Source organism: Triplophysa dalaica, chromosome 20 (genome assembly GCF_015846415.1).
Source record: "Triplophysa dalaica isolate WHDGS20190420 chromosome 20, ASM1584641v1, whole genome shotgun sequence".
NCBI classification, from domain to species: domain Eukaryota; kingdom Metazoa; phylum Chordata; class Actinopteri; order Cypriniformes; family Nemacheilidae; genus Triplophysa; species Triplophysa dalaica.
In genome coordinates this window covers 18736035-18749368 of record NC_079561.1, presented here as the reverse complement: position 1 = coordinate 18749368, position 13334 = coordinate 18736035, and the positions used below count along the sequence as shown (strand labels likewise).

General features: G+C 37.1%; 2 protein-coding genes across 5 annotated transcripts in view; one reads left to right on the top strand and one right to left on the bottom strand.

The window, feature by feature from the left end:
- dlgap4a (discs, large (Drosophila) homolog-associated protein 4a) overlaps positions 1-13334 on the top strand; it is a 75478-nt gene that overhangs the window by 17848 nt on the left and 44296 nt on the right. For all 4 annotated transcript variants that reach the window (XM_056733243.1, XM_056733241.1, XM_056733242.1 and 1 more), the window contains exon 2: positions 4864-4952. The gene's annotated coding sequence lies outside the window, so the exon portion shown is untranslated. The remainder of the gene's footprint in view (positions 1-4863; positions 4953-13334) is intronic.
- si:dkey-65j6.2 (uncharacterized) overlaps positions 1-13334 on the bottom strand; it is a 77703-nt gene that overhangs the window by 54689 nt on the left and 9680 nt on the right. The window lies entirely within an intron of this gene.

Here is a 13334-nt window from a genome sequence, read left to right as displayed (position 1 = left end):
ACACTTCATGTCTCATTGTATCTGTCATTTGTATCTGATGTTATTTATTATTTTAAACAGAATTGATACTCGAACGAAACCTGTTTGAGATCTCCTGAGCTTCGAAAGAGCAGCTCTGGTCGTATGGCTGTTCATGAAATGTAAAGGATGTGTGTGTAACTCTGGCCGTGCTGAAGGTCAAACTGTTTCTCATCAGATGATTTTTAAAAAGCACAGGACTGAACGACAGCGCCTAAGGTTCTGTTCGGCTCTCATGAACCTGTGATCATCTGACACGCTTTGAGTTGTACACTTACACGCTAAGGTGCGTCAGTATGTATGTATGTATGTGTGTTCTCATGTTAGCGAATCTGACGAGATGTTGTTCACACACCCACCTTTTTTCTCGACGCTAAAGATACAAATGGTTTTCACCTCAAGTGAGAATGACATTTACTTACGTGCCGAGACAAATGTGCCCCGCTTCACACCTAATGCAAACGTCTAGAAAGTTTCATTGCTCAGAAGACGAAATGAGGATCTCACGTTAGTCTCATTCAAGTGTCAGCTTCATCTCAGATGTTAGTATTAAAGACATACTTCACTAAAAAATGAAAATTCTGTCATCATTTACTCACCTTCGAGTTGTTCCAAATCTGTATGAATTTCTTCGTTCTGATAAGAAAGATATTTGGAAGAATGCTTATAACCAGATTTTGAATTCCCATAGTAGGGAACATAACAATGTTAGTCAAAAGTGCCCCAGAACTGTTTGCTGTCCTACATTCTTCCAAATGTCTTCTTTTGTATTCAACAGGACAAAACAAATGATTAAGTAATTTTCCCTACTATGGGAGTCAACAGGGGGGCAAGATCTTTCTGGTTATAAGCATTCTTCCAAATAATTTCTCTGTGTTCCCCCCCGAACAAAGACATTTATACAGATTTGCAACAACTCGAAGCTGAATAAATGATGACAGAATTTTCATTTTTGGCTGAAGTATTCCTTTAATACTCACAAACCTTAGACAAAATGAAAAAAGATTCATGAATGCTTTGATAGAAAACGTTTGAGTCCTGAGAAAGTGTGGGAAGCACGACAAGAAGCTGTGTGTGAGAAACGGTTGAGATAATAAAGAGCTCTCATTAGTGATCGAGTGGTTGTAGACATTTGCCTACTGCGTGAGATGAATCTGCTTTCTCTTATTTATTCTGCCCCTTCCTTAGACGTCAAACATTATGTATGAATTTCTGCCGACTGAGTCGCTAACAGGCCATTAACTCCTGGGTGAACCTGATGAACAGCGTTTCTCCTCGCCCCACTCAGAATAAACGGAAGTTCCCTCAGCAGACATCACGGACACGCTGGAAATGAGATTTCTCTGGCGTGGAGATGATCCTCTAACAGAGGGAGGCAGGAGGAAGACTTTCCCATTTACCCCATAAAGATTTCATTTGACAAGCGTCCGCCCACTGCTGCGGTGTGTGTGGGGCTTTCTGTGGAAATCAGGTGTCAATCTTGTTAGTTTGGAGAATCTTGAGTAGGTCTTCCAGGTGAAGAACACCTACACACTAAAGTTTTGTATATATGTGTGTGTGTGTGTGTGTGTGTGTGTGTGGGTGAGTGTGAATTAGCTGTAAAGCACAGTAGGGTGTCATAACGCTAGAGACCAATTCTTGACGGCGAATTAAATATCAGTTCAAATATTTTCTCAGTTCGGATAAGTGGAAACAATCTTGATACTGTTTTAACCGACTGTGTTATTATTGGCATCAATGTGACGCATCCTAGTTTGACAAACCAAACGAACATGACAGGAGAGCGAAGGATTTTAGGACTGTTTTGTTGTTTGCTGAAGCTAAAATAAGCCTCCTTAAAGCATTTGTATTCACTCATATGGCTGTTATTCCCATTGGAGAATGTTTTAATGAATAATTTAGTGTTTCAGGGGAGGGCTTCAATAGTGGGAGAGAAGGTACCTTGACATCAGAATCTTTGGATATTCAAGAACTTGGATTTGTTGTCATGGGGTTCTTAAAATAAATCTTGACTGTGTGTGATTACAGTGCAAGATCTCATTTCGGTTATGTTATCAGTACAGTGAGTGATGATGTTGTGCGATTGAAACCTGGTGTGGGCGGAGCAATAGATGAACAAACTATCAGAGCCATTGAGAGAGAGAGTTCTGCTAACGGAAGTCCAAAACACTGGAGCGTCACGTGATTCATGGAGCCTTCAGATAGTTCCAGGAAGTTATGTTTTCTCAAAGCCATTTTTTATTCATTAATGGCTTTGGCCTTTAAAATGGTTAGAAGTTTACCTCAGTTGGTCTGTTTAGTCGCAGCGCCAGGTGTTACTAATAACTTCCAGGAACTGTTGAAAATGTGAAAAAACTGCTCCATTGAATCTTTTTGAAGATATCATTTTATCTTTACAGTATACACTGAGCAAGATTTAGTCATTTTGTTTCGACGTTTTTGGTGTTGAACGCAAACACAACTGATAGTTTGCAGAGCCATTAATAGAGAGAGTTCCGTCTTCTCCGTTGACTCTGTCACATGACTTTATTGGAAGGAAGTGATGTAATAGAGTGATTCTCATGAAATCTTGGTTTCAAGAGGTCAAACGTGATATTCTTAATAACACTTGTATCAGCTAATTCCCTTTATATTAATTTAAAACTAGGTATTACATGTTTAAAGGCGTTCATTTCAAAACCTTTACTGAAAAAGGCTTGAAAAAATTGTCATTACTGTTACCATTTAACTGTCAATCTCATAGCATATTTTGCTAAAAACAAGCAAAGCCATGATGTGTAAGCAAGTTTTTATTAATCATACATAATAAGACATTAAAGAATTATATTTAATAGAATATTACACATGTCAAATTCCTCTAAATGTGGAAAACTACCTGTGTCGGTTAAGAGAAGGGAAAGCAGTCGTGTACACAGCGTGACAACAGAATATTATGTTTTTAACTTGAAAAATATAGTCATTTGTTTACTTGTTAGCAATTTAAAAGGTAATAGTACACCCGTTTCTTCACATTACATCAAACTTAATGTAAATACTGTATCTTTGTGTGTGTTAAAACAGTCTTTAAAAACATTACGGAGGAAGAGAATATCAGTCCTGGACAGTTCTTTCTTCACCATTTCTTCACTAACTACTTCATTATACATGAATATTCTGTCAATCATTTTTTTTTGTTTTTTTAATTTAAGAAAACATCTAGGAGAACATCCAATTGTTTTTTTCTTAATATTTCAATTTTACTCTGTTTAAATTACAATAATGCACTTGGGATGCGTTTCAGTTATGAGAATTTCAGCAGAAAAAGAGTTAAAAAAACATAAACAAATCATTCCTTTGTCAAAATTATGTTTTGTCCAAGGTAGGGAACATAGTTATCTTTATTATGATCGTTTTTTGTGTTACCGGATTGTATGTTTTATAATACAAATCTTTACTATTTACTTTTAGTCTTTTTGTTTCAGTGGTTTTATGAGAATCGCCCAATAGTATCTTTGAATGAAAAATACTTAACTTTCTAATGTCTTTAAGGGACAGTTCACCTAAAAATAAAACTTCTGTCATCATTTACTTACCCTTGAGTTGTTCCAAATCTGTAAACATTTCTTTGTTCTGATGAACACAAAAGAAGATATTTGGAAGAACGTTTGTAACCAAACAGATGTTGATCACCATTGACTACCATAAAAACTCATATCCATAAATAGAAATAAGTTAGCTGTGATTTTTTTTCTTCATTTTTTTCTTTAACAGATTTAAAATCTTTATATCCAAGAATACACATGCATTTATTTTAGTTTGAATTAATTTACATTGAGCTTTTTACAATACACATTATTCTAAAAGAACCTTATCGAGAAAATGTCTGGTGCATGTTGTTGTGATTTCTGTGAATATATGGATATATGAAATTATATGAACACTGTATGTTTATGTACGTCTAACACTGTAATATGAATTTTGATGTTTTAAATTAATTATGAAAATCAAAACCGCTTCCATCTTCATTGAGTAATGAGCCAAGATGAAAATCCCCATATTGAAAGACATGGAGGTCTCTTCCCTCATCATTAGATCTGTGTGAGCAGCACATACCCAGTTTGTTTATTGAATTTGCCGCTGAATCCATTTGGTCGAGACCTTTGTGTAATAAAAGAGAAATGATACCCCTCAGGAAAATCTTTTAAGGATATTTAATCAAGACAGGATTAGAATTAATTTTCTGTGACTCCCTGGGACTCTCTCCTCAACTCAATTTGAGCGATTCTTAAAGCATGAAACGATATGCGGTGAAATTATTATTAGACAGACATTTAGTTCACAACAAGGTTAAATCCTGTTTAGCCTTAAACAAGGTTAAACTGAACGACAGTTTGATATTTGTGACGTTTGTATAAAATGGATTTCGATTGTAGAGGAAAAATAATTGAGAAATGTGAAATGTTTGAGTTCATATTGAGATCTTCAATAATATTGACTTTTGTGCAGACTAGTGCAGACTTGAGAAATCTGAGCTCAGTTTGACACATGCTAGTGAGACATTTCTGACACTTTTCTCAGGAAAAATATATGAGATGCACATGAGACTTTATGGGAAGTAAAGTTATTGATCATTATCTTTGAGATGAATCCACTAGTAAATGATAAAAACACATCATGGTCAAACAATAAACTTCTTATAACACATGAGTGTCTTACTGGTGATATTATGTCCAGCTTTATCATCTTTGTCAACAGATTTATTTCCTCTTTCTGAGCTCCTTTGCATGTTTATTTTGCAGAAATATAATCACTCTTCATTATATGAATGTGACATATTTGTTTTATTGATGTGCCGTCTGTCTGCAGATTGAAGTGAGTCTCTGTGAGGATCTCTGCGTGGAGTCGTCCGGTGCCGTCGTCCTGTCATCTGTAATGTCGAGCATGTAAAGACTGTGGTGAGTACACTGGACATGAAAACATGTTTTCTTACGCCTCATTTCACTCAGACTCAAAGTTGAGCATTTGATGTCAGCGATAAAAGATACAGCAAGAGATCTATTATTTTATTGTATGTGTGAATTGCGTTGTATATATTGTGTCTGTTTAGTGTTTATCATCAGTTGTGTTTTTATCAATCACAGGAATTTGTTGGGTGTGATTGTTGACCTTTGGCTTCCCAGAGGAAAATATTAATGCTCAGCTGTGTCATTTAAGCATCAACTTAGCCCGAGATATTTCTCCTAAAATTGTTTTGAAGAACAGAATTAAACGAGAGTGTAATTGTTGAAACACATAAATAACATGGAGGTTATAAACCAATGGACTACTTGCACGTAGTCTTCCTCGTTCTCCTCGGTCATTTCAGTGTTAAGCGTATCTACATGCGGAGATCATGGTACTGTAGATTATTTCTATTTTAAGGCTGGTCACCTCATTAAAACAAAAAATCCTGTTTGTGATGTTAATATGCTTTAATGTGGGTCTTTATGACATCTTAAATTAGCAGAAGTTCACCTCCTAGTATGTTTTATAAACGTATACTAATCTGCCGAATAATAAAGCCGTTGTATGCACTCCATCGCTGTTTCCTAACGGTTTAGTCTTATTCATAGATTACATTTCATACATTTTATCGACAATAAAAATGACACCACACAAAGATGTGGATTAGACGTTCATTCACATTGCAAAGTATTAAAAAATATGAGTATTTTTAAAATAGCACTGTTCAGATTTAATGGAAAATAACGACGTTAACCGCGCAATTTATCCGTAAATGTTATAACTACACTTTTTATAGCTATTGACAAAAAAAGCATTTACTAGCATTACATTTGTAAAAACGACACACCATAATGATCCAAACATTAAATAATGAGTGTGTTCGTGTTCTCTCACACATGAAACACGATGGTTTTTAAAGTCTGTAGTTGTTTAAACCAAACCATGCTGCTATGATTCCCTGTTAGTCTCATTCAGCCTTCTGTGTTTGATTCGGCCGGTAAATGTCAGCAACGGAGCTGTGTGTGAGGAGAAAAAGTGAAACTCTAGCCGTCATCAGCCATTACTTTCTCAGATCTATTGAAGATTTTGTACCAATTGATGTTTAGAACATTTCTTCTTATGTCGCTGATAATGTTTGTACGTATAAGTCTCATATTTAACCGTTTAGGTTTCACAGGAAGCCACAGCCCATAGTTAATAAATATAACCGGAAACTAGTGAGTCGTACAATTTCAAGTCGGAAGTACGTCACAAGGCTACGTGCAAGTAGTCCATTGACCAAAATATTAATGTATTTTACCATTCGACTCTATAGTTTGTATATTTATTTGGCCTGAGCAATTTTACAAGAAACATATGAGACTTAAGTTTATGAAATAAAACTCCATCACATCTCTAGAGTTATTTCTGAGCAATAAGATTATCCTCTGTGTTTGTTGTGACGGAGAGTAATGACTCGTACCTGAGATCCGACAGGCTATAAATGAATTTGTCTTTGGCATGTCATCTAAACATGGACATACACAACACGGTGAAGAGAGGATAATGTGATTTCACCTCCACCGAGCGGAGTGATGTGAGATTGAATGAGTGACCCCCGGGGCCGGTGTTTGCCATGTAGATGTGTGCACGGATCGATGTGTGCACGGCCACAGATTTATGATGTCATCGGGATGACCTCGAGGCCGAATGACCGGTGTGTTTTCATCATTCTGATGGCCGACGTGTGTTTAACTTCACAATAATTCTAATGCATCCAAACCTGAAAATTTACAACGTATTTATGTTTAATCCCTAGACATCATGCAGAGGAAAGTATTATTGCTCCATTTCGATATTGAGTCTCAGATGTTTCTTCTAAGACTGCTCAGGAGAAATCAAGATACAAATGAGACTGCAATTGCTGAGACACATGAAGAGTACGGAGGTGTAAAATGAATGTAAAATAATCTAGATATGGGTCAATTTAATGTTTGAGTTCATATGGAGATCTTCATTAATATTGACTTGATTGCAGACTTGACAAATCTGAGCTCAGCTTTTGAAACTCCAATGTCAGATTTCAGACTCTTTTTCTCAGGAGAAATATCTGAGATTCACATGAAACATCAGCAAACGTTTAATTATAACATGAAGGTCCGGGCTGGCTTGAAAACCCAAAGGCGCCGAAAGACCAGACTGACAGACTCTCTGGAGTAAAAGGGTAAAGATGTGATGAGAGTGTAGGTGAGTGACAGACAGTTGAGAGGAATGAGAGTCTTTCAGGGACCACGGGAGAGATGATGCCACCGACTGAAGATGCTTCATCTGTTGAGTCATCTCTCACAATAGATCATCATCTGAGCAGTCCGGCTATTCTGTCTGCTGTCAGACACTACAGAAAGCTCAGTCTGTGTTTGTCTGTGGGGTTATTGATCAGATTATCAAATGATTCTTCTTACACGTTAGAATAACATTTCTTAAGTTAACCTGAGGATGAGAAGCTCTAAAAAAAGCTTTCCTTTCAGACTGAGTGCTTTAGATTTGTGTTGGGATTTTTGTTTTGATAAATAAATTGGCAATGAATGTAGTTACAGAATATGTATAAAAGGGAAACTGTCTTCTTGAAAACATTTGAGAAGGTTCAAAAGTCTGAGAAGGTTTAAAACACATTTAGAAAGTTTGAAGGTTTGTGCAGGTTTGAGGGGTGAAAAGAGGGTGAAAAAAGGAAAACTGAATTACTGTCATGTTTTGGAGCAAGACACCTTGACCTTAAACTTGATATTTGATATTCAAGAAATAATATTCCGCTACGGAAGTGAAGAATATGAACCCCTTAACATCTATGAATTTTACATCAGCTTACATCAGCAAGGTTATTTCATCATTATTTATTTATTTCATGGATGTAAATGAATGTATGTAGCCTGAAGGACAGGCAGAATATCAGTTGTTTATTGAAATTCGGAAGCATTAGTTTAATGATTCTGATCTCCATGAGACACATACATGCATCACACACCTACACGTATGTACACACACACGCACGCACACTGATACCTTTATTGCAATACAGATCAAATGGGCTAGAGTGTTTAGGGATGCTGTTAAGATGTTCTGGGTGGTTGGTAAGGTGTTCTGGTGATTGCTTGGATGTTCTGGTGGTTGCTAGGATGTTCTGGTGGTTGCTAGGATGTTCTGGTGGTTGCTATGATGTTCTGGGTGTTGCTAGGATGTTCTGGGGTTGCTATGATGTTCTATGGGTTGCTAAGGTGTTCTGGTGGTTGCTAGGATGTTCTGGGTGGTTGCTATGATGTTCTGGGGTTATCATGATGTTCTGGGTGGTTGCTAAAATGTTCTGGTGGTTGCTAGGATGTTCTGGGTGGTTGCTAGGATGTTCTGGTGGTTGCTAGGATGTTCTGGGTGGTTGCTATGATGTTCTGGGGTTATCATGATGTTCTGGGTGGTTGCTAGGATGTTCTGGGTGGTTGCTAGGATGTTCTGGTGGTTGCTAGGATGTTCTGGGTGGTTGCTATGATGTTCTGGGGTTATCATGATGTTCTGAGGTTATCATGATGTTCTGGGTGGTTGCTAAAATGTTCTGGTGGTTGCTAGGATGTTCTGGGTGGTTGCTAGGATGTTCTGGTGGTTGCTATGATGTTCTGGGGTTATCATGATGTTCTGGGTGGTTGCTAAAATGTTCTGGTGGTTGCTAGGATGTTCTGGGTGGTTGCTAGGATGTTCTGGGTGGTTGCTATGATGTTCTTGGGGTTGCTAGGATGTTCTGGGGTTGCTATGATGTTCTGGTGGTTGCTAGGATGTTTTTTTGTTATTGCTAAGGTGTTCTGGGTTGTTATGTTTGGGTAACTACCACATTCTGTGTGGTTGCTAGGATGTTCTGGTGGCTGCTAGATGTTCTGGTGGTTGCTATGATTTTCTGGTGGTTGCTAAGGTGTTCTGGGTGGTTGCTAAAATGTTCTGGTGGTTCTTAGGATGTTCTAGTGGTTGCTAAGGTGTTCTGGGTGGTTGCTAGTATGTTATGTTTGTGTAACTATCACATTCTGTGTGGTTGCTAGGATGTTCTGGTGGTTGCTAGATGTTCTGGTGGCTGCTAAGGTGTTCGTGTTGGTTGCTAGGATGTTCTAGTGGTTGCTAAGGTGTTCTGGGTGGTTGCTAGGATGTTATGTTTGGGTAGGTATTACATTCGGTGTGATTGCTAGGATGTTCTGGTTGAGTGTTGAGTTCTCATTTCCTGGTTGAAGTCAAAAAGAGCCCACCCACATCTCTGTGGTCTTCTGATCTCTTGATGTGACTCGGTTACTTAGCGTTTATTGATAGTTTTCTTATCAAAATATCTGCCAGATAATGATTGAACTGTTACAGGATGAGTTATTATGAATTGTAATATTTGCCCGGTTTCATAGACAATGTTTAAGATTAGTCCTGCACTAAAATATATGTTTGAGCTTTCTAAACTGAAAATAACTTGCCCTGGCGTATATTAAAATGTGTCTGTGCGATTGTTTTGTCTCAAGATGCACACCAGAAATCGTAGTCCTGGATTAAGCTAAATCTATGGCCAATGTGGTTTAGTGGTTGAGTGATGTGAACAAAACTCAAAACTCAAACCCAAAACATCAGCAACAATAACAAGTGACTATCTCGCTCTCTCGCGCTCTCATCTTAGTCTTATTTTTTCTTTCTTTTCCAGTATCTCATATAAGCTATCTGTTAGTATTAAACAGACACAGTGTGACTTATACTGTAATATGGGATGTCATTGTGCATGTGGATGTCTTCTGTGCATGATTAAATGATTCAGCAACTTCACAGTGACAAAAAAAGTACACCATATGCTCGTGTATTGCAAGATCACAACACACACACACACACACACACTAAAGTGTTTAAGCATCTCACTGTCAGAGAAATGACGGAGCATCTTGCCATATTCATCGAAAATGCTGTAACTTGCTTATAGTGTATCTTTCACTCTTTGATAGTTTCAAGAGGGGTTGAGAGAGATGGATCATTGCTTGCGAGACATACGGTTGTAAAACCTTGCTAGAATGCATAACATGAAACAACACACCAAAAAAACAAAAAATAGCTGGTAATAAATGAAGGGTTGAGGATTCTTTTAAAAAATGTTGGTAAAATAATATAAAGTAAAATTAATTTATGTTTGTTTGGTTATACTGTACATATACAGTCGGGGAAAAATGAAGAACCAATTCTAAATATTTGTTTAATCATCATTTCTAGATGTATTGTGGTCATTTTAGTCCAGTGTCTGTTTAATTTCAACAAAATCAAACCTCAAAAGTCCAACAGCAAAGTGAAAGACTGACAACATGACAAGACACATGAAAACTGTTCATCACACAAAATTATATTACACACAAATATGACTGTGTGTTGCTTAAAAGTGAATCTAAACTTTGAATACAGAGCATCTTTCTGTTATTTTCACCTGTTTCTCAATTTTTCATTTTCTGCAAATAAATGCAGACAGAGACAATATTTTTAATTAAATTGTAAGTGAAATACTGTTAGTAGTTCACTGAATGACACACTTAATCTTAGTCCACACACGTATAAGGTCAATTCAGAAAAACTTGGCTTTAATAGTAAACAAAAATACACTGTATTGCAACCACGCTCAGTGTAGGTGCTCAACCGAAAAATCCTTCTTGAAAGCTCCAAAAATATAATCTTCCCACCCTAGGTGACGCTTCCAGCCACCCGTCCTCTCCATCCTGATGTGTTTTTCAGAATTGAAAGGTGGAGGAAGATTTTTGTCACCGTGTTTTGGTTATGACCCACATACGCAGGTCTTGCAGTTTCTCTGAGTCACTCTCATTTAAACGAGAGGATAAACAAACAGAGAACAGAGTGGAATGCAGAGGAGCTCCACAGCTTGAATTTCAATGAAACTACATTCAGAAGAGAACACAATGCAGAGGCGACAGACCGTTGCTGAACGATGGCTAAGGGGTTTTGGGTTGTTGCTAGGGGTGCTGGGTGCTAGTGTTTCTGTAGCTCAGTGGGTAGATCTTCAACAAAATCGTGTAAAAATATACCTTGAATGCACTGAAAGTCACTTTGGATAGAAGTGTCTGCAATAAATGAAAACAAAAATATGTACTTCATCTTAAAGATTTAAAGGATCCTTTTGGGTATATGACATTTTAATGGGAAAAAATACAAAAGTATTGGATACGGTTGTTGTTTCATTTCTAAAATGTATTTTATTTTGTCAAATGTCACTTTAAGCAGACTTATATACTTCACATCTGCACTGTTGTATATTTCACTGGTTTGGACCTTTATCTTCTTTCTTTCTTTTTAAATACCTCTGCTTGTAAAGTTGTATTTTACATATATATAATAATCTGTATTTATCTGTATCTTTTTTATATATTTTTATTCTCTGCTAGTGTTATTTGTATGCACCATGGGTCTGAGAGTAACGCAATTTCAATCCTCTATATGTATGTACTGTATATGTGGCAGAATTGACAATAAAGCAGACTTTGACTTTGACTAAAATGTAAAATTTATTTTATTTCCATTCTGAGTCCTCCAAGACCATCCGGTTCTCCTTGACAATCATGTTTGTGAATTTAAGTTGGTTTCAGTGTCCTATTTTCCGTTGCACTCAAGGTTATGCCAACAACCTTCTCCAAAAGACACATCCCATATCAGGAGCCGACAGAAGCTTCTCGCACACACACTTCAACACAAAGCTGCACGGCGTCCAATCAAAAGAGCCAGAGACATTCAGACGCGTTTGTAAACCTGTGAAGTGTCCCTGTATGAATATGAATGTGAGCGTTTTGTGATTGGTTGAGCTGTAGTTGAATGGCAGCGTCCGACAGGCCTCTTATTAAAGACCACCAGAGACTTCAGATTCATAATTCAGACTGTATGACGAGACCGTCGTGAGATATAAAGACATTCTAATGTGTGTCCGGTTGAGAGTGTCATGTTGTCTTTAGGAAACCCACATCCTATAAACTGCTTGTCTAACAGTTTGTTAGTCTGGTTTGACACTTGCTAATTGGATTTTTCCGGGAGACTTTCTAGGCAATGATGAAAGGATGTTAACCACTGCTTCCCTTCAGAAGGTGTTTATGTTAGAATGTCAGTGATTTTACATTAACTGTCTGTCTGAGCTTTGAAGCAATGATTTGGATATTAAAACATCCCGATCTCCTATTTAGTGCACTATATTGTCTTTCTGCCGTTTTGTAGTGGTGTCCGAAACCTGAGTGAACTACTTCAATCCCCACCATCGATCACTCTCTTTTACCCACAATGCACTCTGAGTGTTCATTCGATGCTCACTCACTATTTCCCATGATGCAACATCCAACGACCGCATGATAAGAATCAGCTGGAGGAGAGCGACCATGAATGCACGCTTAGACAGATTGAATGAATGTTATTGACTTTGGTGCTTTGTTTTAAATATATTAAATAATTGTAATCAACGTTAAAGTAAATAAAAGTGGCAACCAGTTGTTTTGTTCTTTTTGTTAACAATCCATGAAGCCACACGGGTGTAAGATAACCATTATGTCGAATGTCCGTGACAGGACTGTCAGACTCAGATTATATTACCTTAGTGTCTGAAGTCCTTCACTCGTTTTCATTAATTTCTTCCCCATATGGTAGACTCAAATGTCATTCCATATATAGGGAATAGTGAAGGAGTGAGCGAGAGAACGGTTTCAGACACAGTACGAGTGTTTTTATATGAAAATCATTTGATAATGCAACAGAAATGCCTGCCAGAGCTGCTTTTTCAGGTACATGATGCAACTTAATCATTACTTAATTTTTATGTCAGTCTGTTTTTATAGAAGGTCACATGATTCAGACATTTATTTTCTTTGTTTGTTGGAGCATCTGTAAAGCTGCTCGTGTGATGATGTGAGTAGTAGTGACATTTTAATAAGAATAAGATCAACCCAGCGCGTCTCTCTGTGTGTGTCTGTGATATTGAGGTCAGACTGAGGTGCACTGAATATCAAACTGAGATATAATGTTTATAACTAGCCATCCGCTTCAGAAGACCAATGAGAGCATTCTTTTTTTGAGCATTGTCATTGTTGTTTTTAACTCTGATTGAATACATTGTGAAATATGTTACTTTGACATAAATAAACCATTATTAATGTTACTGTATTTTACAATTTAGCTAATAAACATGTTCTTAAGTTATAATTTAAAATTCTGTCATCACTAACAGTATTCATCCTCATGTCAAACCCGTATGACTTTCTTTCTTCTGCAACACAAAGGAGATAATTTGAAGAATGTTGGTAACTAAACCACACTGAACTAGG